At 42.7% G+C, this 25,558-nt stretch overlaps 1 long non-coding RNA gene across 1 annotated transcript; it reads right to left on the bottom strand.

The window, feature by feature from the left end:
* Nucleotides 1-10,026: 10,026 nt before the first annotated feature.
* On the bottom strand, nucleotides 10,027-22,367 carry LOC140707742 (uncharacterized). Its single transcript, XR_012087951.2, has 3 exons — nucleotides 22,286-22,367; nucleotides 15,274-15,394; nucleotides 10,027-10,100 (listed from the first exon to the last, which is right to left on the bottom strand). It is a non-coding gene; the product is annotated as an uncharacterized LOC140707742 (long non-coding RNA).
* Nucleotides 22,368-25,558: the final 3,191 nt, after the last annotated feature.

Here is a 25,558-nt window from a genome sequence, read left to right as displayed (position 1 = left end):
GATGTCAAGGTTTCCCATCTGTTGACGTCCATTCCTAAGGCCTGCAGATATCCTTGGATCAGATCTGTGGTCTCCCTCTGGGGCGCTTTCCCTGCACTAATTCTCCATACAGGAGATTTTTTTGGAATCCAGCTGTCAGCCATTCTCATGACATGCCCAAGCCAACGTAGACGTCACTGTTACAGTAATGTATACATGCTAAAAATTCCAGCTTGTTCTAGGACAGTGGTCAGGGAACAGGAGTAAATTACCCCTAATGGGGTAAAAATGAAAACCTGGGGTAATGAGGAAGCAACCCTAACCCCCTTCCCTGCTCCTTCTGCTCCTCCTCCTGCTCCTTCTCCTCTGCCCGGAGGGAGGGTCCCTGGCTTCCTGATCACCCCCTTCCCACCCCGTTCTCCGGCCCAGCTGTAACCGAGCCACGGCGGATGGCAGCCAGTGACGGGCCACAGCCGGCAGTGTATGGCAGCCAAGCCGGTGGCGGCGGGACCGGCCATGGTGGAGGGTGAGGCCAGGGTGAGTGGCTGGAGCACCCCAGCCAGGAGGAGCCTCTCCTTCCAGTGCACGGACAGGTGGATCGTGGCGGAGGGGGGTGGGCATGGCCATGACGACAGCCTGGGCCAGGCTCAGTCTCCTGGCGCTAGGATGATGGCGATGTTCCATGCCCCGTCCCCACTCCCGGAGGAGCCCGTCAGGCAGCAGCAGTGCTCGCCCAGCTGCGTGGCTTCCTTCAGCAGTGCCTCCGTGCTAGCCAGCTGGGCCTGGCGGAGCCTCTCGCCCTCCATGCAGCAGCTGTTGCAACGCTTCGGTGGCAAGGCCCGCAGGAGCCCTGACGCCGAGGCCCAACGCGGCCACCCCAGCGAGCAGCCACCGGTGCCAGAGCAGGAGGCGGCCCCGCCAGCGGAGGGGGAGGAGGCCCAGGCATGGGCAGAGAGGCTTCGGTGGTGGCGCCCGACTGGCCACACAAGACCAAGACGCATGTGACTGAGATCCTTCCTTTCAAATCAAGGGGGTAATGTCAGCATATATCAATTTTTTAGGGGGTAAAAGGTAAAAAAGTTCCCTGACCCCTGTTCTAGGACTACTACATTTGGAACTTTATCCTGCCAGGTGATACCAAAAATGTGTCAGCGACAACGCATATGAAACATGTTCAGCTTCCTCTCCTGCCATGCACAAAGGGTCCAGGGCTCACTGAAGTACAGGAGTGTGCTCAGGACACAGGCTCTATAGACCTGGATCTTGGTATATGCCATCAGCTTCTTATTAAGCCATACTCTCTTTGAGAGTCTAGAGAACATGGTAGTTGCTTTGCCAAAGTGTTTATCCAGCTCGACATCTATAGAGAGGGTGTCAGAGATGGTTGAGTCAAGGTACACAAAATGCATGAACAGTTAGGAAACAGAACCCAGGATAGGACAGGACTACCAAGACACAAGTGAGCAAACTATGTTGAGGATTACCAGGGACAGGGATGAGATTTAATTTCTCCTGCAAGTGCCTTTCGTTTATGTACTTCTTTCCCTTTCCTCTCCTCAATATGTGAGTTAATTATTGGCTACTTTTTATATGCATTAAAAGGAAATTGATGCCCTCATTTTGTAATGAGATCAGAAAAATGTACCCTTCCCCCAACACTGAGTTGCCTAGCCCTCATCCACTGAGTGAGTGGGTGGGAACTAGGCATAGGAACTTTGTATTCACATCCCAGGGGATAGAAATATGAAGCTCGGCACTGCATGTGCCACAGAGGTCCATTCCCTCCTCTCAGAACCAGCCCAGTCCACTCCCCGGGTTCTGCATGGCATGTATATCCACCGTTGTTGTCGTGCCAATTGCAGAAGTAGCCTGACTGGCTCTGCCGTGCCTTCCTGCACAGCTGACCACTCAGTAGCTGAGCGGGGAGACTCCTCTAGCTACAGAGGTTGGCTGTGGGGAAGCGCTGGCCAGGCTACTACTTCTGCAATTGGCATAACAATGATGATGATGATGGACTCACATACCGTGCAATGCCCAGTGAGTGGACCAGGGTGGTTTGGGGGGGAGGGGAGGGACCTCCATGGCACCTATGGTGCCCATTTCTAGCGGGAAGCATATCACTCTGTGTACAGACTGAACAATGACACACCAGAGCCCCTTGGAGATTTGTGCAGTATGCCCTGCCTTTGAGAACCAACATCACTTCTTCTCTAGCAAGGCTGGTCAGTCATACCCAGCTTTTTAGGCATTCATGTCTGAGTTCAATATCAGCTGTATTAATCCTGCATATCAAAATGTATTGAATTGTTTAAATCTCACATACATTCCATCCCATGATTTCAGAAATTCTTTTAAAAACAAATCAATTATCCTACATCTGTACTAGAACATTCAATTAGTGCAAGTATTCTCAACACAAAGAGAACCATGACCATTTTGTACCTCCCTGCCATACATGTTAAGGAAGACAAGTCTCTCCGAAAAAGGGGTTGCAACCCTTATTCACTGTTTACACAGGTGAACACACACAAACACAGAAACCCAGTGCGACCAACCCCAGCCCAGGCCTGTTGCCTTTTAAAACATCTTTCCGGTAGCGTGTCTCATCAGCGATTAACCACACCAGACCCAGTGGCTAAAGAGTGAAAACGATAACTTTTAATTATAAAGAAACATTAGACTGGGAACAAATCTGAGCTTGAGTTTTTCTTCAACTACAACAACCAATTAAGATAATGCATACCCACAAATTCCTTATCTTTCTCCCTAGCGTTAACATTTGCTCAATTCTATATTCCCCCTTTTCATCAAGCCCTTTATATTTCCTTTTTCTTTTTTTTTCTCCCTCAAGACCTCCAGGCTCCTCTCTCTTTCATTACTCCAGCCCTCTTGCCCCCTCCCCGCTTAAGGCTCCAGGATAGGCTGACTACATACACCACCCAGCCAATCACAATGCTACCCTGTTAACAAGTGGATCAGCCAGGATTCCCTTCATAACCAGACTTTAGGTCATTCAGTGGTCTGGGAAGATTATAATAATAATCTTAGAACGGCAGTCCTGGAAGGAACCCTCTGGATCATCAAGTCCACCCCCTGTCAAGGAGGCACAGTGAGGAACTGAACTCCCAACCACTGACTTTGCAGCCAGATACCTAAACAATCTGTGGGGATTTGGTGAGTCAACACCTTCATATGTTTCCATTGATTCCATTGCTCTAATGATGACTTTTGTTGTAATATGCCTTCAAGTCGGAACCAACTTACAGCAACTCTAACGGGGTTTTCAAGGTAAGTGAGGTATTTAAGGAGTCGTTTTACCTGTTCCACACCACCAGCTAGTTCCCACGGCTGAGCTGGAATTCAAACCTAGTCCATTACTTTATCCACTACACCACTCTGGGTATCCCAATGGTGACTTAATCTACCACAGTAATACTCAAGTGTGACTTACCCAGAGACCTCTGGGTAGAGTGGACGGCATATAAATTAAATAAATAAATAATAAATAAATAAGGAACAGGATTTCAGCCACAGTTACTATGTAGCACAGTTCTTTAATAACAAGCCATTAAAGACTGCTGCCTTTCACTTGGTGACACAAGAATATATCAATAAGGATATTTTAGTATGATGCTGATTTGTAACTGCTGGAAGGCTATCCATCGCTAAAGGTAGGAAACTTGTTTTTGCATTTGGGAAATAATAAATGTCAACACACAAGATAACATGGCTGCTATATTTAATATCCTGTTGACAGTGATTGGCAAGAATGGTGGCAGCTTTTAAATCCATAATGACCTGAAGGTTCATCCTAGGAAGCATCCTTTTCAAAGACTCGATAATTGTCACTTCAAATTATAACGCAAGCAACACTGAAAAGGCCTCGGAAACAAGACAAAGTAAGCACGAGCTCCATGACTCAGGAGAACTTTATCCCTTTGGTAAAAGGTAATTGCAGCTGTGCCATTGAATCACTACAACTTGTTCTCCTCACATCTCCTCAGGGCATTGTCTGCCCTCTACCCTTCAATAAAAGGAACTTTGGCTCAAAAAGCATTGATCATTTTGACATCTCCCCCTTTGCTGCTACTCACAACTTCAGTTAATTAATTTCTCATAGCTGAAAGGTCATCTAGAGAAACAAAAGTAAGGACACGGATTAACTCCAGTTTCCAGTGTTTTCTGAACCATTGACTTTTAGTCCTATGAGTAGTCACAACGCCAGCAGAATTTGGTCACTATTACAGAGATGAGGGTTCACTGTTTTCCTCATAGATGTCTGGCACTGCTTCCCCCATTGGGATCCTTGTCATCCAAAATGAGAGCTTAACCTAAAGCTCCTGGCTCTCTGTGCCCTGTTAAAGAGCAGCAGCCACCTCCTTCCTTTAGGGTTAAATCTACTGTTAATTCCAACTAGAAGAGATCTGCTGAAGTCAACCCATTTGAGATTAGTTGCAACTACCAGGTCCCCTATTTCACAGAGTTTGTTCTCCTGTGGAGTAGCATTGGCTCTCAGCCTTTGGGTTTGCCTTCCTGCTGTTTATTTTATTTTATTTTATTTGCTGGTCTCTTCCCTCTTTTGCTGAGTCCTGCCATTGCTGTCTTAACATTTCCCTGATCAGTTTCTGTATTATTACATTTACACTAGAATCACAGGATTGTGGAGCTGGAAGGCACCCTGGAAAGCAGCCCAAGCAGGAAATGGTTAGCTAGAGCATCCCTGACAGAGAGCCATCCAGCCTCTCTTTAAAAATCTTTGATGAATTCCATTGCCAACCAGCAGTTATTGTCAGGAAGTTCTTCCTAATGTTTAGGCAAAATCCCCTTCCCTGCAACTGGAATATGTTGTTTTCGGTCCTATCCTCTGGAACAACAGTAAACAAGCTTATTCAGTCTTCCACTGCAGCTCCCAGAAGCCCTTTGCCAATACTGCTAGTGGTGAAGCCTTCTGGGAATTGCAGTCCAAGGACATCCAGGAACCCACAATTGGAAACCACTGCTTTAGAGCATTAGGCAACGTGCATGGGATTTCCCAAGTACTTTGCAGTCCAGGGGTTTGACCCAACCCAGGTCAGCTTAATATCAGCAACCTAGAAAAGTCCCAAGTTCACTATCATTTCTTGATAGGCCTCGAGAAGATGCCTGCCACTCAGGTATCGGTAATACTGAGCTCTGAAGGCTGATGAGTTGATTCGTTATAGCTCAGCTTCCTATATTCCTGCCCTGCTGGAAAGCCTATAAATATTCTATGAAACCGCTAGGGATGTCAAAATCTGCTCAGAGCCTACAAAAGAGGTCTGTGATCTCCCCTAAGGCTACTGGCAGATTTGCAGGCAGGGGGGAAAGCTAGCTTTTTGTCTGCAGAGAGAGGAGAGCTTGCAAATTGGTATCTTCATCACTTCTGTCTCATGTAGTATCTAAAACTCCATTTCACCTTTCTGGCAATCCTACTGCATGAGACATGGGCATCAAATCAGGCCCAGGATTTTGCTTGAACTCCACATTTTACACCATCTTTTACTGTTGAAGAGTTCTTGAATAGACAAAAACTTCCTTTATATGTAACTTTTTAGTTGCCCCAGAACACTTATTCATTAATTTATGATTTCAACTTGTATACCATCTCATTAGTGCAAACAGTCTCTGAGCAGTTTACAACATGACAAATCACATTAAAATCAACAGTACAAAATACAATCCGTATTTATTTATTTAATTTGTATACTGCCCCATGATGCATAAAATTTTCTGAGCAGTTTACAACAGAAAATTCAGTGAAATAATACCCAACACATTGCCAACATACAATTTATATCAACAAATAATAAGCAAACCTGATATTAAATAAAAAATAAACAGTCAGCCTAAAATCCCAGGCCAACATTAATAAAATCTCAGGTCAACGTCGATAAATAAATACAATAAACACCATCAAATAAATAATCTGATCAGTTAAGGGCTTTATAGGTCATCATGACCAAACTGAGCTCAGAAACTAATATGGAGCCAATGCCAAGACTAGGGATATGGACTGATATGTGCTAGTACCTATGACCAGTCCGGCAGCTGCGTTTTGGATGTGCTACAGTTTCTGTACTGTCTTCAAGGGCAGCCCTATGTAGATAGCATTAAAGCAGTCTATTTTAGAGATTACTAACACATGAGCCACTGTTGTTCAGCAGGTTGAACCAATATCTCTCAAGAGTTTTTTCTTTGTGTTTCCCACTTGCACTGTATTTCCACCTTTGGGTTACAAGACTATTTTTCCAACTTACTTGGAAATTGATGTGCATTTTGGCTCACATTTTCTCCACTTGACTCTATTGTTAATGCACATTTTTCAAGGACAGGCATTTTTAGTGGTGTGCGTTTGTTTGTGTGTAATTTGAAATGGAAAGAGGAGGAGGTGGTGGTGGAGGTGGTGGTGGAGGTGGTGGTGGAGAAGGAGTTTTAGCATTTTCTCCTAGTGGCAGAAAATCAAAGAGCTGTCCATATATGTATATGCCCATAGCCTAAGAGACCATGGATACATCTGTAAGGTTTTTTGTTACATGCAGATTTATTATGGCCTTTATCCATTGAGGTGCTTTGGCATGTATCAGCTGATGCCTGCTAGGATTCAAAGAGCTATTCATCTGGTTACATGCATTAACAGATATTTGTGGTTTTGGACAATGGTTGGTAATTTGTTTTTAGATAGGAGTCTCTCGTGTCGTATGAAAAGAACATTTGGAACCTTAGAGGCCTTCTAAAACAGTTTCTGATATTAATTGTAAGTCTGCTGCTCAATCTTTTAAGTACGCAGAAAGTATCTCTTTAGCTCGTCTCCTCAGTTTATGTTTTACACCTTATCTTCAGAAGAATTTAGTGTTTGTTAATGCTTAACTACAGTAGTTGAAATGGAATTACTACCTCTGTCTTGTCTGGGTTAAGTTTCAGTTTGTTAGCCCTCATCCACTCCATCACTGACAACAGATACTGATCTAAGCACAGAACAACATCCTTGGAATCAGGTGGGAAGGAGAGATAGAGTTGGGTGTCATCAGCATACTGATGCCAATGAACAATTGGACCATCTCCCCCAGTGGTATCATGTAAATTTTGAATAACATGGGAGATGAGACAGAGACCTAAGGGGCACTACAGATCAATGGCCAGGGTATCAAACAGAATCACCCCCTCTTCAAACACACACACGCTATCTTCTGAGTTCAGCCATCCAGGAAGAATTGGAGCTATTATAAAACCTCCATGACCTATCCCGGAAAAGTGCCCAAGAAGGGTACCATAGTTGATAGTCTTGAAAGCCACTGAGAAGTCCAGTAGAACCGACAGGGACAAACTCCCCCTGTCCAGTTTGCAGCATAAGTCATCCGCTAAGATAACCAAAGCCAATTGTTTCATAATCAGGATTGAAGCCAGACTGAAATGGCTCTAGATAATTTGTGTCTTCCGGGAAATTGGACGCCATCAAATGCTCTAAAACCTTGCCAAAAAAGGGCCAATTATTCGATACGGTGGGATTCAAGAACAGCTTTTTAAACAAAAGTATTACTCCTGCCTACTTTAGTCATGCTAGTACCCTGCCTTGTTGCAAGGAGGCATTCACTACTCCCTTAACCCACTCAGCCAGTCACCCTCTGACTCCTTTTCTAAGCCAGGAAGGGCAAGGATCCAGCATACATACAGTGGCTTTCATCTCTCTCAAGATCCCGTCCACATCTGCAGGCTGCACTAACGGCAATACATCCATTATAACAGCACAAGCAGGAACCAAAGTTACATCAACAGGACTTGTTGATGTAACTGCAACATCTAAGTCAAAGCAGATCTGAGTGATTTTTATCTGCAAAGTGCCACACAATATCTTAATAGCAGGCAATTGGTCATCACCCTTCTCTTGTGGCCATCTCTGCAACAGGCCTTGACCACACCAAAGAGCGCCATTGGGCAGGTTTGTGCAGATGCAGTGGGGTGGCAGAGAAGAACTGCTTCTTGCCTGCCACTGCTGCCACGGTGCAGGCTTTCCAATGGGCTCTAGTCCACGTCTGATCACATGTGTTCCACGTTTTCTACCATCATCACCCTAATCTCCATGCCCACTCATTTCATCTTCTCCAGCTCATTAGTCAGCCAAGGAGTAAGTTTGGCTATTTGCTTTATCCACATGAACGTGCAGTCTGCTGTGCCACAGAAACGGAATACCACGTTGTGACAGTTGCTTTTGGTTCAGAACACAGCTAGAATCACGTCACAGTTGTATCTGATTGAACTGAAAGGGCCTGGCTGAAGGTAACAGTGATTTGTGTTGTTATAAACGAATCAAGATAGCCCTGTGTTTCCATTAATAGAGGTCTAATCAAAGGACAGCTCTATTAATTAGTGCTCTGTATACCACGCTGAGCGCGAGGACATCTGACGTGACATCTAACTGGTAAGATTTAAAGCAGATCTGTTGCTTTGTTGCTTTGTTTATTGCTTTTGTTTCTCCCAACTGTAGTTGCTTGCTGAGAGATGCTCTCATTTGGAAATGCCTAGTGTTTTAGATAGCAGAGAAATAAGAACAACAGAAGCAACAGGTGATAAAACTGACAACTGAGCACTGATACTCTCGACATGGATTTATTCATCTTGCTGTATACATTTCAAATGTCAAGAGGTAAATTTGCTGGCTGACTGTTATTTGGTCCCAGGTGGCTTCCAGCCCTTTAAATCTATATGCTATCATTTGTCTTAGTCTGGATCTGCACCCGTAGCTTGGATCCTTAGTTACATTAACTTAAGGAAGCTAATGATATCAAACAAGACATCTCTCAAACAGAACAGCTTGCAGATATCCTGCTGTGGCTGAAATGCAATCAATTATTTGGTAACTTTCTTTTTCAGTGTGTGTGTGTGTGTGTGTGTGTGTGTGTGTGTGTGTGTGTGTGTGTGTGTGTGTGTGTGTGTGTGTGTGTGTGTGTGTGTGTGTGTGTGTGTGTGTGTGTGTGTGTGTGTGTGTGTGTGTGTGTGTGTGTGTGTGTGTGTGTGTGTGTGTGTGTAGATACTCATTTTAACTAGATGTGAGCCACGTTGCTTTAGTTAATTGCAACACATGCAGCTTTGGCCATTTATGCCAAAAGAGAAAAGAAGTTCATAGTGACAAGAAACCAAGAAACGTAAATATTTAGCACTCTATGAAAACTTTAAACCTATTTTTAAAAGGAATTTTTAAAGTTTCTTTTGAAAAAACTCTTTTGAAAAAACTCTTCAGCAAAAGAACTTAAATCTGTTTCCATTCTCTTTCATTCCAGTAATATATATATACGTCTAGGCACTCAAGCAGCAGATTTTGCAGTACCACTGCATTTTTGCCATCTATCCATGGCATGGATCCACATGAATTTTAATGTATGCTCATCTCGAAATCATTGCCCATCTCCATTTCCTCGGTTGTGGCACTGTCGTGAGAGGTTAGACTGGAAGCTTCTTTGAAGTGGCATATTTTCTCCCCATTTGTACTCTGCAAGGATCTGTCCATTGAGTGCTCATGGTGTTGATGATGAAGATGAGGCTTGCCAGGTCTCAGAGAATGAGCTGCTGTGCCAGCAAATGGCTGGGCTCCCCTGAATCTCCAGGCCAGGCAAACAAATATGAGGAGCAGTGGTGGAAGGGAAGGAGTGAGTCTCATTTATTCTTAAGGGTGGTGGCCATAGTGTTTGGGTACCCAACTCCAACCCCCTCTGAATGGCACCAGGGCTCATTGGCTTCCTGTTTCTGTCCAACACGACACATAATATACTTGCTTAGGAGCTCAGACAGGGAACCCACAATGCCTAGCTCACTCCCTCACACATGCATGGAGAAATATTATGTTCCCAATTCCTGTGACATCACAGGGCCCCAGTGTCCCACCCCAAGCTTTGGGCCCCAGAGATAATGAGGGAATGGGGAAGATAATCCCTTGACAGCCCCTGACAAACAAGACAACACTTCAAAACCATTCCAGAAAATTCTTTTATTGGTTTTGGAAAAGAGGCTAAACGGGTGTCCTCAGCGGAGACAACAGCCTGTTTCAGCTCCAGCAGGATGCCTGCCTTCTGGTCCCTCGCTTCCCCCTGGGGAAAAGGAAGCTTCCAGCCCTGCAAGAGAAAGAGATAGGGAAAAAAATACTAATGAGCGAGCACGTTTACTGCCATCAACCGGCTTCAACTCAGGTGTATCCACCCACCAATATTCTGGCAACTTCATCCCGAAGTTCTGCCTGCCAGGATCCACTGGCTTCCACCAGGAATATCCACCCGTTCATCTCTTCCACTCCACTTCTGAAGCCAGCCTCCACCAGCTCCCAAATGCTCACACACATGCCCTGGCGACATCCCCACAGAACACCAGCCAGCCCATTCACACACACATTCACACACACACCAGCCACCACCCTGACACACACACCTTCACCAGCCATTCACACACACGCCTGGGCTTCCACCGATATCCACCAAGCGTCTGCCAGCTGGTTTCGGGAGGCTAACGTCCCCCAGCTTCATCCACCAACCTCTGTAGGCCTCTAATAAAAATATATATTTTTTAAAAATCATGCAAAATGGAAGCTTTTGTGGGTGAATCACATGATCAGACGGACTGTTGACATCATCTTCAGGACTCAGCCAATCACGAGGGTGCTGGTGCTGCTGCCTTGGGAACCCAACCCCTTTTCTCCTGGGCCTTTGTGACCTCACAGGGGCCCCACCTCTCTGCTGGCAGATAAAAGGGGCTTGCTGGGCAGGGCAGGAGACCAGAAGGGAGGACAGTGGCCAGAGGGCAGTCTGGCAGAGAGAGCGGCAGGGGACCCTGCCCTTCTGCCCAAGGCAAGTTCTCTGGTGAAAGCAAAGGAACTTGCTAAGTGGGCTGGCGAGTTAACAGTTCAAGGCTGGCAGAGATCTGTGGCTTGAAGTTGGCTGATGTTGGCGATGGACCAGGGGGAAGTTGGCAGACAGAAGCTGGTGGAAACTTCCTGCAGAAGCTGGCTGAGGCCGCAAGGCGGAGGCCGGCAGAGGTTGGCATGAAACTGGGGGACGTTAGCCTCCTGAAACCAGATTAGGGAAGCTTGAATGGATGTCAGTGGATGGAAGCCTGGGCGTGTGTATGAATGGCTGGTGGAGTGAAGGTGTGTGTGTGTTGGGGGTTGGCGGCTGGTGTATGTGTGTATGTGTGTGTATGCGTGTGTGAATGGGGTGGCTGGCATTCTGTGGGGATGTCGCCGGGGCATGTGTCTGTGACCCAAGAATTCGGGAGCTGGCAGAGGCTGGCTTCAGAAATGGAGTGGAAGAGATGAACGGATGGATATTCCTGGTGGAAGCCAGTGGATGCTGGCAGGCGAAACTTCGGGATGAAGTTGCCAGAACATTGGTGGGTGGATACGCCTGGGTTGAAACCGGTTGATGGCAGTGGACAAGCTTGCCCTTTAATTGTTTTTTTTCTCTCTCTTTTTCTGGCAGGGACCAAAGCTTCCTCTTCCCCAGGGGGAAGGGAGGGACCAGAAGGCAGGCGTCCTGCTGCAGCTGAACCAGGCTATTGTGTCTGCTGAGGATACCCGTTTAGCCTCTTTTCCAAAACCAATAAAAGAAATTTTCCAGAATGGTTTTGTAGTGTTGTCTTGTTTGTCATGGGCTGTCACTGGATTCTCTTCCCCATCCCCTCATTATATCTGGGGCCCAATGCCTGGGGTGGGACTTTATGAAGTCATGGTGTGGGGCCTTGTGATGTCACAGGAACTGGGGACATAATATTTCTCCATGCATGTGTGAGGGAGTGAGCTAGGAATTGTGGGTTCCCTGTTTGAGCTCCTAAGCAAGTATATCATGTTGGACAGACACAGGAAGCCATTGAGCCCTGGTGCTATTCTGAGGGGGTTGGAGTTGGGCAATGATTTGGACATGAGCGTACATGTTGATCTATGCCACGGATAGATGGCAAAAAATACAGTGGTACTGCAAAATCTGCTTGAGGGCAGTGGCTGCCTCTGAGTGCCTAGTGCAATGATGGTGAACCTTTTTGAGCACAAGTGCCCAAAATGCAACACAAAATCAACTTATTTACTTTAAAGTTCCAATACTGCAATTAAAACCCGAATGCTGAGGTTTTAGTTTAGAAAAAAACAACTGCTCCTCCACTGCAAGGGTTAAATGCTTGGGTTTTTTTTTTAAACTATGGGCGGTATTAATAAATACTGGTCCTCCAATCCCCCATTGGGCTAGACCGGTAATGGTCGCCATTGCACCCCTCCACTGGACCACTGCACCATCAGAAGGCAGTGCCAAAATCCAGGATTGGAAGACGGGTATTTCTCTATGGCTACTTGTGGCTCATGTGCCCACAGAGAGGCCATAGGTTCGCCATCACTGGTTTAGAGGCAGACTTTTAAATAGTAATGTCCTCTGCCACTGGTAAGAATTGCCTCCATGTCACTTTAGAGAAAAATATTTTACAAACTTTACATCTCTTTCTTTCCTTTCTTTAGATTGTTATTGCTGCATGAGAGTGCAACAAATATTGTGTGGCAGACGAACTCAACATTCTACAAGGAAATTCTAAACATGTGGGCAGCTCTAAGAAAAAAAATTATAACATTGAAACTAAACTTCAGATCAGCATCAAATTTGGCACAGATGAAGCAGACAGCCTGCTCCTGCTCTGTGCCCTATTTGGGGAAGTTCGGGCAAATGATTTTCGAGTTGTAATTTTCTAAAAATAATTGTTTTAACACACACTCCCTGTGCAGACATAAGTACCTTTTCTGTACTGATTTAAACAGATGTAATAAGTTGAAAATACCAGTCTTGCCTATCTTGAAAGAGAATGGTTTGTCTCAGCTGCTTTTTAAAATTACTATTTGGAAGGAATCCAGGCAGCAGGGAATGAAATAGTGATCCTCAAAAAAGGTATTTCAAAAGGACAAAACATTGGAACTTTCAAAGAAACTATGTGGTATAGGTTTATCAGCATGAATGTTCCAAAGTTAGAAAAACTTGCAGTATATGAGCTGGGATGGGAGATCTGGATTTCTGTCAGTAAGAACCAAATTAATTTAGTATTAGGAAGAGAACTTCTCAACTCTTTCCTGGTCCAACAGGCATGAAAAAGAGATTCTGTTTCTGATTTCTTACTTTGTGGCTGGGATGGCCTTAGCAGTGCTTTGGTGCCTATTCCACCCATCTTGTCACTATACAATTCTTCAGTAATTATGGGGAAAAAACCCTCCAGAGATGTTATGTGCCATCAAGTTACTTCTAATGTATAGAGACCATAGGAGTTACGGATTTCTAAAACGTACTGTCATTAACAGTTCTATCTTGCAAACCAACAGCATCTGTTTGATTATTCTCCCTTCTCAGCAATATTGTCTTTTCCAGTTAAGCAAAGTGTGTTGTTTTTATACTGTCCCATATTGCTTAAAGCAGGGGTGTCCAACCTTTCACCTTCCCTGGGCCACATTAGAAGATGAAAATTTGGTTTGGGCCGCACATACATTTGGTTTGGGCTGCATGGGGGGGCAGCCCTAGCCATCCTCTGCAGCCCCGCTCCAAGCGCGCTTACCGGCAGCTGCAATCTCAGACAGCAGAGGCTGCTAGCTTTGACTCCGGCAGCTTTATGGGGCCGGGAGGGGATCCAGCTATTGACAGGGACAGCGCAATACAGTCACGCAGCCCCCCTGTCCCCTTCCCCTTCCACTCCTTCCTTCCTTCCCTCTCTCCCCCTCTACTGTTGTGACATGCCCCGGCCACATTACGGCTGCAAGCGCGGGCAGCGTAACTTGAAACTTTGGAATTTCTTTCAAAATAAAAAATTGCATTGGGCCACATTACGAGCTGACCTGGGCCGCATGTGGCCCTCGGGCCGCGGGTTGGACAAGCCTGGCTTAAAGCATTCTCTGGATGGTTTACAGATCAATTATACAGGCTACACATTGCTCCCTCTTCAAGCTGGGTACTCAGTTTACTGGCCTCAGAAGTATGGAAGGCTGAATCAATCTTGAACTGGCTACCTGAGCCTGTCAGGATCAAACTTAGGTCGTGAGTAGAGTCTTGACTACAATACTGCAGTTTAACAACTGCAACATGAGGTTCTATTGGTTCTGCTCAGGTCTTGCAAACCAATAGCTATGACTTCCTATACTGAGCCAACCCATCTCATGTTAGCTCTTCCTCTTTTCCTACGGTCCCCTTCCACTTTTCCCAACATTGTGGTCACTTTTGTATTTTCATTATACTTGGATGGTAGGATAGCCTCAGTTTACTCCTTTTTTTACTCTAGTGAGAGTTCAGGCTTGACTTTCTGTCTGTCTTTGGTATATGTAAGGCTCTCCACTGGCGCTTCATTTCATTTATTGTCCCTGTTTTTCGTCACTGCCTTTTTTTTCATAAAGTATGGATGATTTTGACCTTGGTTTCCAGTGACAATCTTTCCAGCAAAGGGCAGCCTGAATGTTGACATCACCAATGACAGCTGTCAAGATGGTCTACCTGATGCCTTTTTGTCCTCACTGTCATTCACACTTGTCAAAAACAGCCCTGACAATTGCTTTGTGTTTTGGTGGGAAGCAGTTCTTTGGTGTCACTTTGTGAAAAACATGGCACCCTTTTTCCTGCTGGCAACACAGGCACAATATTGTGCAGTAATATTGGGCCATTTCCTGCCATTTTTACTCATGGATATAGGAGCACAATATCCCACTTTCAAAAACTGGAGGGTTTTTGAAGCACTGGATATATAATTGTTTATTTAACTTATGCCTCATTTGCAAGAATGATATCAATATAAATTATCTAATAAACAACCCTATTCTTGAGTATTATTTTTCTTGTATATTCTTTTTATTCATTCTGGGCTTTTACTAGGTAGTCATTTAGGATAGCATTAATAACAAAAAGGGGAGAAGGGGACGACAGAGGACGAGACGCATGGACAGTGTCACCAAAGTGACCAACATGAATTTGACCCAACTCCGGGAGGCAGTGGAAGACAGGAGGGCCTGGCGTGCTCTGGTCCATGGGGTCACAAAGAGTCAGACTTGACTTAACGATTAAACAACAACAACAAATAACAAAAAATCAACCACATCTCACATTTTAAAAGCTGTTTTATGGTTAGAAATACTGATGTAGACTTTATACAATGACAGATTTTAAGCCTTCCACTGTAAACTGTCCTTTATCTGGTCCATTCATGCACTGCACTTGAAAAAATGTTAGACAGTTAATAAAACAGGATTGAGACTTCCTTTTGTGAAGAAATAAGGTGATTTAGAAATCTTACCACCTTAAAAATACATGGTTGTTTTTCAGCCTGGTTAATGATAAAAACCTTTTCCTGTGACCTGCTGGCAGTTTTCTCCTGGCCATGATCAAAGAGAAGCATTCAATTATCTTTCCTCACCCTGTGATTAAAAACAAAACAAAACACAACAATCTCAATTTTTCAATTAACTTGGAATATTTTGTATCTAATATAGAAAAAGAAGTGCTAGGCGACTGGGAAAACATGTAGGGCTGGGCAGGTGCATGAGCATGGTCACTTATACATACTGCCCCTAAAATGGAGAATAAAAATAGGTTCAGATTTGCATAAAATGTCACATAATAATGTATATGCATACTGTATATGTGAATTTAGAAATAATGGCTCTAATTTCAATACATATATAATGCTTCCATTTTAGCAGCAAAGATTGTAGGCAGGTATCCTCGCGTGCTGACAGCTGACTGACAGTTTAGGACTTTTCAGACATTTACTGAGGGGCACAACTGCTGTTTTGTATCTCAGCTTTGTGGCATTGTTATAATGACCCTATGAGTTAATGACCTCTGGAAAACCCTGTTTTTTACAGTTTTCTTTATCTGGTCAATCTATTGCATGTTCCAACTTCCTTTTTTCTTACTGCCTTCAACTACTGAAGGGACCATGTACACAAAAGCACTACATGAAACACCAAGAACACACCTTTAATAAAATTGAAAAAGGACCAGATCACACAGAATACAGTTTGGAAAGATAAAACACAGCTAGCTATACATATATATGTACTGTACATGTTTTTGTTCCCTCAAAGTGTCTCTGTAAAGGAATAAGAATGGCTGGGTTTTGACTCTCTTCCCCAGGTAAATACCAGGAGCAATCTTATGTGGAACCTGGACAGTCACTGCACAATACCTTTTTCCTATACAAGCATTCATTTCCTTATCACCTTGGAAGTCTCCTTTTCACCCAACCTTGTAATCTCTTTGCAAGATAATAGATTGCTTTCCTGTCAGAACAATACAACAATGTAACCATGCATTTCCACAATCTGCTGTCTATAGACCCTGTCTGTGATTCCCACTCCAATAAAGTTTGGGTTCCTTTGTAATCCCAATCCTTATGCTAATGGGTAATGAATCACCCATTTCTCCTCCCATTCCCTTGTGTAACCAATGTTATAGAAGTCCTGGTTTTCCTGTGCATGACATGATTTTTCTTGCCTACACGTGGAGGCATGACTTCCGTCTGCCTTTTATTTAGCTAAATAAAACAACAACCATTTGAACTCTCTCCTGTGTCAAGGTTATTGGTGTTCAAACTGTGACTCACTATTCTGGAGACTAGCTCCTGGTTTCAACACTATCCTTAGCATTATTTTTTTTAGACATGCACCAAATGGCGAAATCTTTCAAAGCAGGTTGGAGGCCACCCGCTGTAATGTGCCTAAAGAAATATAATTCATACGGTGTGCCCATTGAATACTGCAGCTCTGAGGAGGAAAGTAGAAATGAGGCAGATCCGTGTATATGGGGAAGCACACTGCACCTGTTGCTTGCTATTTCGGGCACATGGTGAAGCAGGTGTCTGGTGCTGTCTGTTTTTACCAAGGAAATGTCTGAATAAAAGTATAGTTCCTAGTATCCTGCTACAGGACACATTCTGGACTAGAAGACTCATATCATAATTTCAAAGTACCATCCTATGTATGTTTACTGTCAAGTAGCTGAGGAATTTTCTCCCATGTAAGCATGCATGGCAGGAGTGACACCTCCGTGATTTGAAGGAGCTTCTGTTTCTCTCTCAGTGCCTCACAGATGTCAACCCCAGACCTTCTGTGGCTCGCTGTCACTGGTGTACAAGATTGAAACACATGTTTCCTTGATTTTAAGACTTTCCTTGGTGCTGAAAACACTTTTTAGAAAATCCACGTATGTGTATCAAGCTTCTTCTAAGATAATATATGCATATACATTGAGGTTGATTGCGTTTTCCTGAAGTTTTTAATATAGAAGTCAAGGTGTTGACAAGGAGCAGTACTACCTAATGATTGCTGGAGAGCGTCCTGACATATCAATTCAAAATATCTTACACCTAATCATCATATTTGGACATCTTAAAAGATACAAAATTAGCTGGAGCCAGTTCAGCAACCTGCTCAGCTTGTCTTCTGTACAAAAACATGGAGAATGTGACTTGGTTTTTGAAAACACTCATTAATTAAACAAGTCACAGAATGAAGAGTGACATATGCACTCTCTTTATAAATGACATGGCATCCAAGAAATTCTGTTCCAAATCAGTTTGGAAAAGAAAGCTGTGACAGCTAAGAAACAGATAGTGCATCTTCAACATATCAAAACATGAGACTATTTCTAGAGGGAGCCAGGCGTCCTAGAATAGACGTGGTCTTGTTTTGCACCACCACTGAGGGCCTGTCTAAAATTGGCCATTTTGGGTCTGGGGTTTATCGGGCTACCAAGGGCCTGTTGAGGTCAGAGGGAAAAGAGATGTGCCATTTGATGTGCTCCTCCTGTCCGAACAGCAAACAATCCCCTTGTAGCTGTTCAGCTGTCAATTAAGCACTTCCCCTGATTGTCTGTGGAGGAGCATCAAGGGAAGTGAAATTATTTTTTTTAATTGTTCCTCTCTCTCTCTCTCTCTTGTTGGCACCATTCTCCTTTACCCCCCTCCCTCCTTCTCTTACTTTGTTCATTGTCCACTTTCTCTCTCCCTCTCTCTCAGAATCTGCAGCCACAATGGCAGAAGCTGCTGGAGGCAGCTATCTCCAGTCTAAACAACAGGCATGCCAAAAAGAATGCATGGTCTAGAAGAGTGTCTGACTGGTGGTCTAGAAGAGTGTGTGACAGCTCTTAAAGGGGAAGGATGGATAATTCTAAGTAGAAACACATGCAGATGCAAGTTTGTTGGTTTTTTCCAATCCAAGCCATGCCATATACGAGCCATACATTATATCTACTGTATATGCCAGTGTGGACACCCTCTGAGAGTCAAAAGGTGAAGTATGTTTTGTTTGGTCTTTATCTTGAAATGATTCTATGAATCAGGTAACTATAATTCCTGTTTTATAAATATGGAGCCATAAAAATGTTCAAATTTGCCAAAGATAAGCTGCATTGCTTATACTGTTCCCTCTTGTGCCAGAGAAAAACATCATTGGCAGAAGAAATTGCATATTTTTGCTCACTGGGAACAATTGTATAAAGCAGTGTTTAATTTAAAGTGATTGTTTTTTAAAGTATCTAGAGAAGCGTTGGTGTTCTTTTTCTGAGCAGTTTGAAGGAGTGGCTTCTCTTGGAGTTGGCCTGAGTCACAAGCAAGCTTGAGTTAACTTGCTAACCCAGTTTTTTTTTTCAGGAAGGAGGAGAACTGGCGATGTTGCTTTGCTACATGGGATGCCTCTGTTAGTGTTTTGTTTTGCATGATTGTATGTATAATATGGTCTGCAAACACTGATGGCCCAGTGAGCAAAAAAGGAAGGCTCCATTGAGCAACTCCAGCGATCCTTTCTCCTCAGCTTGTGGGAAGATGCATTTATGCCTAGATATTGATAGTATGAATATGAGGACACTGACCATTTGAGTCAGCTGTTAGTTGATTTTTTGGTTGATATGTAAATCACAGATGTAAATTACAGTTGGTGAGGATCATTCATTTAATTGGGTTTGATTACATGTTTGCTGGTATGTGCTTTTATTCACAATAAGCACTTTAACAATATTTGACCATCTATATATTCTCTATTCCTTTTAACTCTTCCCTATTCTCTATAACACTCCAACTTTCCAAGCTCTGTCTTACTTCTCTCAATTCAAAGTCCTAACCCTCTCACTTCCATTCCCTATCTCCCTTTCTCTCTAACAGTCTCCCTAACTGTCTCTCTGTCTAACTGTCCCTCTAACTCCGCCCCTTCTGTCCTATCATAGGCTCCTGCACTTGAGCGCCATATGATGGACAGGAGTAACGTGGGCATTCCGCCACAATTACATTTTCTCTTTCTTCCCCTTCACCACAACAATATGGCATGCATAATGGCCAAATAAAATTTTAGTAAATACAAACAATTCTAATTAAAACTCAAAAAGCCGCCTAGAGTGGTCACAATTGACTAGATAGGCGGGGTATAAATGAAATAAATAAATAAATAAATAAATAAATAAATAAATAAATAAAAAATAAAAAGAGATTAAAATTGTGGCACTGTATTATTAAAATGACAAGTTGTTTTATTTCTTTCTCTTGCTGCTGTTTTAATTATGCAACACATATATTTGAGCTGTTTCCCCCCCTATTTTCATTGTATTTTTATTTTTAATCTGGATGTCACCTTGGAAACCCTTTTGAAGATTAAATGACAGGTAACACAACCTTTTCTGAAATAAAAATAAATAAATATGGTGAGCACCTTCAGTTGTTAGGGAGGTAAAAGTGAGGATCATAAAACACACATGAATTTCAGTGGGAGAAATAATATCAGCTGAAGGTTAAAACTGAAACACATCTTGGTCAGGTACCAGCCAGATCTCAAACCTATACGTATTTTGGTGGTGGTTTGAGTTTAGGCATACACTGAAGATTTTAAAAACATGCAACAACATTGCCCGGAGCATAGTCTGAAGAAGGCTAAGTGCCTCTCCCTTCAAACAACGTTCCCCTGAGTGTGCACATGTGAATAGTGGGTGTGATGAGATGGGTTTTTGAGTTAAAATCTTTTTAAGGCATATGGGTTTTGTAATTAAGAAATAAACCAGAGAGGTTCCATCTTGTTTCTTTGTATAAAGTATCTTTGCTATGCTGACAAGTGTTTTCCAGACGAGCCGACAGAATGTTATTCTGAAAGCCTGAGAAGGACTCTGTGTGATTAGATAGATGGGAATTGTTGTGACTCTTTGAGAAACCACAGTTAACCCAAATAACATCTGCTGTGTATGAGAAAGAATTCATGTGATGCAACAGGACTGTTTGCCTAGTAACGAACTCTGATTGGATGACATCGTGGGAAGGTGCATTAAGCCCTTGCCAGTTACTCTTGAAAAAGGAACTTTTTCTCTATAGACTTTGTCTTTCCAAGACCGACCTTTCAGTGATTCGTGACCTACTCTTCAGCCATTTGGGACTACCTACATGGACTGGTTTCTATGCTTTGCTGGATTACTTTTGGACTTATGGGATTTTTCCTAAGGACTGTGCTTGGACTATTTTCTATGGACTGTTCTATGGAATATTCTTTATGGACTTCTTTTCTTGGAATACTCCATATGGACTATGCTCTTGTAATTTTGTAAGGACTATGGTATATTTACTGGATTTTTCTTTTCTAAGGACTATGGGACATATAAGGGATTTTTACTTTTGTTTAGGGGTTTTTATTCTATAGGATCACTGAGGACTATAGCCTTTTCATAACCTACTTGGATTATTTTGTTTTACTAATGATTTCCTGGACTGGAACTGTTTTGATTTTTCTTAATGTCTTTTTGTATTTTTAATAAGGTTTTTGAACTCTTTTATATTTTTCATGTTTTCTTTGCCTCACTGCATCTTTGTAACTAAACAGCACAATGCTAGTTTATTTGTTTTGGTTTAATTTGGCTTTGAATATTTAGTAACATGCTTTTTCTTTAATAAAATAAAGATTATAAAACTCATTTGGTTTCCTGAACAGTACACTTGCCATAGGGTCATCTGAGAGTGCTGCCTCGGCCTAGCTTACTTAGAGTCCTGTCAGTGGTGCAAGTTAAGTCTAAGGACTATAAAGCCCACTTGACCTTTTCACAATAATATCTGAGAGTACCAGGGTGTTCTTATGTGGGCAGACCTGCGAGAAGGAGTGTTGTAGCATGGCTGGCTGAATTTGGACTCTTCAGCCCATTTTAGCATGTACAAACTCCTGATTGCTCTCTGTCCAAGCTTACATGTGTGTGTTCTCATGTTGTTATTTAGTCGTTAAGTCATGTCCGACTCTTCATGACCCCATGGACCAGAGCACGCCAGGCCCTCCTGTCTTCTACTGCCTCCCAGAGTTGGGTCAATTTCATGTTGGTCGCTTCAATGACACTTTCCAACCATCTCATGGTTTGTAGCAATGTGCATCTTGAATGTGAACTGCATGATTAAATTTCAAAAACACAAATGGACCCTCTAGCAAAATATTAGGAAAGGCCTGATGGTCTATGTCCTGAATAAATTGCCTGAAATATGAGGGAAACTATTTAATTGTCTATCTGAACAAAGGAAGATTCCTATCAGGGCATTCCTCAATGTAGCATCCCCCAGTTATTTAGGACTAAAATTGCCATCATCCTGAAACATCAGCCATTCTGACTGGCTCTGATGGAAGTTCAAGATATCTAGGGGGTATTCTGTTGCAGATGAGTAGTGCATAATTTTAACTTCATAACATTCAGGATCTCATTCCCTGATCCACAACCTTTTTCTGTCCATGCCTCTAGTCGCTTTATTTTTCATAAACCTCTTTGTACAATCAACCAGCTACAGAGAACATTCAGAGCTGTTTTACATGACCTAACAATAATCAGCCACAGGAGTGTTCTCCTTGGACCAATAAGCTAGTGTGTTATGGGGCAAGTCCTGATTTTTTGGTTTCTTTTTCCTTTCAGAAAATGCCAAAGCATCTATTTCCCGATACTTCTCTAAAGAAGCATTGGGAAAAGGAATGTCATTCTCCTTCTGAGAGTGGCACCAAAAATGTCTTGATGGAGCCTCAAGCGGGAGTTTCAATACATCTCTGAAACAAGTCCCTTCAAAAAAGAGTTCAAACAAAGGCAATATATCAGTTTTATTTATTTTTAGTTCTCACCAGCTCATATTGACAGGAGATTTGTCTTTCCTTCTGTGCAAAGGGAGGTAGAAATGCATGAGCTGCTTAGTACATCAAAAAAGATACCCAACCAACATTTCTCTGTTATTTCTTAAAGCCTTAAATCAGAGCCTGGGGTAGCGATATAATGAGGCATTTAGCATACTGAAAGGGGATTTTTTTACCTCATACCTGTAAATCACTGAGGCATCGAGATTCTCTTCTTCTTCTGAGGGTAGATTTCATGGAAGAATTTCAGTGCACTTTCTGAAAATTAGTAATTTGGAAAATGAACATGGTTTCTTTTCCTTTTAAAAAATAAAATGTTGCAGATTCATTTGTCACATATTACATGGAGTCAGCTTGCTTTCATTTGGAACAGAACTGCTGGAAAATTTTAGGCATCCAATATATCCATACCTGACCCATAACCAGTAGACAAGAAATAGTAAGTTGATGGTGGGACAAAAACCCTTGAAATCAATTGTATGTATATAACAGTTGTATATTTATATTTAAGTACTCATTTGCTCTATAGCAAGAAATCTTGAGACATGGTACAATCAATAAAATTACCTTTAAAATAGGAAACATTTCAAATAAATTAAAACACTTTAAAACTAAAAAACCGTTGGAAACAATTTAATAATCTGAACAGAGCAGAAACCAGGAAACGAAAAGAAAGTTGAACAAACAACTATGTGCCAAAGCTCACGTGAATAGTGAGGTTTTAACCAGATGCTGAAATACACCCAAGGTTATTGCCAGACAAGAAGAACAACATGTGGACCCATATTTTGCAACTGGCATGAGGTTGTTTCTGAAGTAATCTAACTAATCAGATGAATTTTCTGGCTGTCTTTTGGATGCCAGGAAAATAAAAATGCCTATTGCCATCTCCGTTTTCAATCATAGCCATTCTTTATAAGACACGTTCACACAACTTGTGCATTATCAAGCCACCCGGCACCTTTCGCACCCACAGTCTGGTTCCAATACGTGGGTAACACTTTCACAATTTGGAGCCACGGTGAAGAAAAACTGGAAGAATTTCTAAACCATCTCAATAGTATCCACCCAAATATACAATTCACCATGGAAGAAGAAAGAGAGGGCCAACTCCCTTTCTTAGATGTCACGGTCAGACACAAACCTGACCTCCTATTGGGACACCAGGTCTACAGAAAACCCACCCACACAGACCGGTACCAACACAAAAACTCCAACCACCACCCATGACAAAAAAGAGGCATAATCCAAACACTTGTTGACCATGTGAATTGGAACTGTGAAGCTCAATTTCTCAGCACCAAACTCAACCTTCTGAATTGGGCCCTACAGCCAAATGGTTATTCCAAAGGGGTCACGGACCGTATGGGGAAACTTTTTAAAAGACACAACTTACAAACAGTATTCAGGCCCACCAGAAAAAAATACAACAAATGTTACGGTCAGCAAAGGACAAAAGAGACCATCTCACCACTGCAGGAGTATACCAGATACCTTGCAGTTGTGGCCAGATGGATATTGGGACCACAAAACGCAGCATCCACACCAGAATCAAAGAACATGAAAGACACTGCAGACTAAAACAACCGGGAAAATTGGCAGTAGCTGAGCATGCCCTGAAACAAGCTGGACATGAAATCCTATTTCAAAACACAGAAGTACTGGACAACACCAGCAATCATTATGTTAGACTACACAAGGAAGCCATTGAAATCCACAAACATCAGCAGAGCTTCAAGAAAAAAGGAGGAAAGTCTAAAACTCAACAAAGCCTGGCTCCCAGCACTGAAAAATGCAGTCTGCAAAAAGGTCAACGAACTCCACCCAGCCGCAAGGACTGTGACAACACCCATCAGTCACAGTGACAGATCATCTCTTCCCTTATCAGAACAATACACCCATAACAAAAACCAGCCTGATCATCATAATCACCCAATCTCCTGCAAAAGACAAAAAGCTGATCCCACAGCTACAAATACTCAGCTATCCCACACACTATATCAGAACACAGACAGAGTTCTAACTCCTGTCCTCTGAAGATGCCGGCCACAGAGACTGGCGAAACAGTAGGCAGAAAAACTTTCGGAACACGGCCAAACAGCCCAAAAAAAGCTACAACAACCATCGGATCCCAGCCATGAAAGCCTTCAAGATTATATTTTTCCTTCAGAATCTTCCAGTAAATATATGCTAAGATTCTCAGTCATCCAGGTGAGGTTATCTGGAAGATGAATCATGGCAGCTGGACTTCTTTCCTCCTCAGACTGAAGAAGCTACTTGGATGAGTAGCGAAACTTTTCAACCTAACAAGAATTCCAGTTGCCATGACTCAATTTCCAGACTTCCAATAAACAGGGAAAGGTTGTGGATGGACAGGGTGGAACAACAGTACACACCTATTCTCTTCCATGCTGACAATTACTGAATGCTTGAAGAGGGCATAGACAATGTATGGGCAACTGCAGTCCTCATTATGTTTCTGGATGACACCTTCTGCACTCTTTCCTTACTGCTTATGCTTGGCCAGGGCAGATGGGTATTGTGCACCAAAAACATCTAGAGGACCACGATAGTCTAGCCTTGGCCAATATGGTTACAGTCTTCTAGAAGAGGAATGGTTGATTCACAAGTCATTTTCCCCAAACCAATTTTATGACTCCTGGTGATCTTATCAAACCCACCAAATTATAACAAATTGAAATGCTATATATTTTAATGTTACCTCACTCTATAGACTTCTGCATGTCACTGTACCTATATGTAGATAATGATATTCCTAAACACCCATGTTTCATAATTTTGATGACTTTGCTATTAATTGTTACCAGCTTCTCCTGACCATCCCTGTACTCCTATAAGTGGTTTGTAGATAGGAGGTAGATTAGAAGTTACATTTCTTTTCATAGGCATCATGTGGTACGCATTTTCTAAAATCCCATGGCATTTCCCATTAGTGAAATATCAAACATTAACGACACCAAGTGATAATTAGGTCTCACCGCACATGGTATGACATTTTGTAAGCAATACCTGCAGAGAATATACAGCAAATTAACTTCTGTCTTTATAAATAAGAAATTATTTAAGGAAATGCAAATGAGAAAGGCAAAAAAATGAAGATAAAAGCAAGTTACCACAAGGAGAACACATTCAGCTGTTTGTTGCCATCTAATTTAAAACCTTGCACGGCATGTTGCAAGTAACTTGAAAGAGTTTATAATGTAATTTGTCAGGACTCCGGGTGTGAAGAATATTCACTAAATTCTTCTCTCTCAGAAGCTTTATTCCAGCACAGGAGCTTGAAAACAAGTTGGGCTTTAACTGGGGAGGGGGATGGGGGAATGGGGACTGATGTCATGCACCCTGACATGTCTTGTCAGTGAAACCTTCAGGATGAAGGTCAGAAATGAAGTTTTAAAGTTCATTCAGCCAAAGATCCTTACAGCATGTCTATGC

The sequence above is a fragment of the Pogona vitticeps genome, chromosome 1, assembly GCF_051106095.1.
Source record: "Pogona vitticeps strain Pit_001003342236 chromosome 1, PviZW2.1, whole genome shotgun sequence".
Classification (NCBI taxonomy): Eukaryota; Metazoa; Chordata; class Lepidosauria; order Squamata; family Agamidae; genus Pogona; species Pogona vitticeps.
The sequence above is the reverse complement of the archived record's forward strand: the minus strand, read 5'-3'. Positions and strand labels throughout refer to the sequence as shown.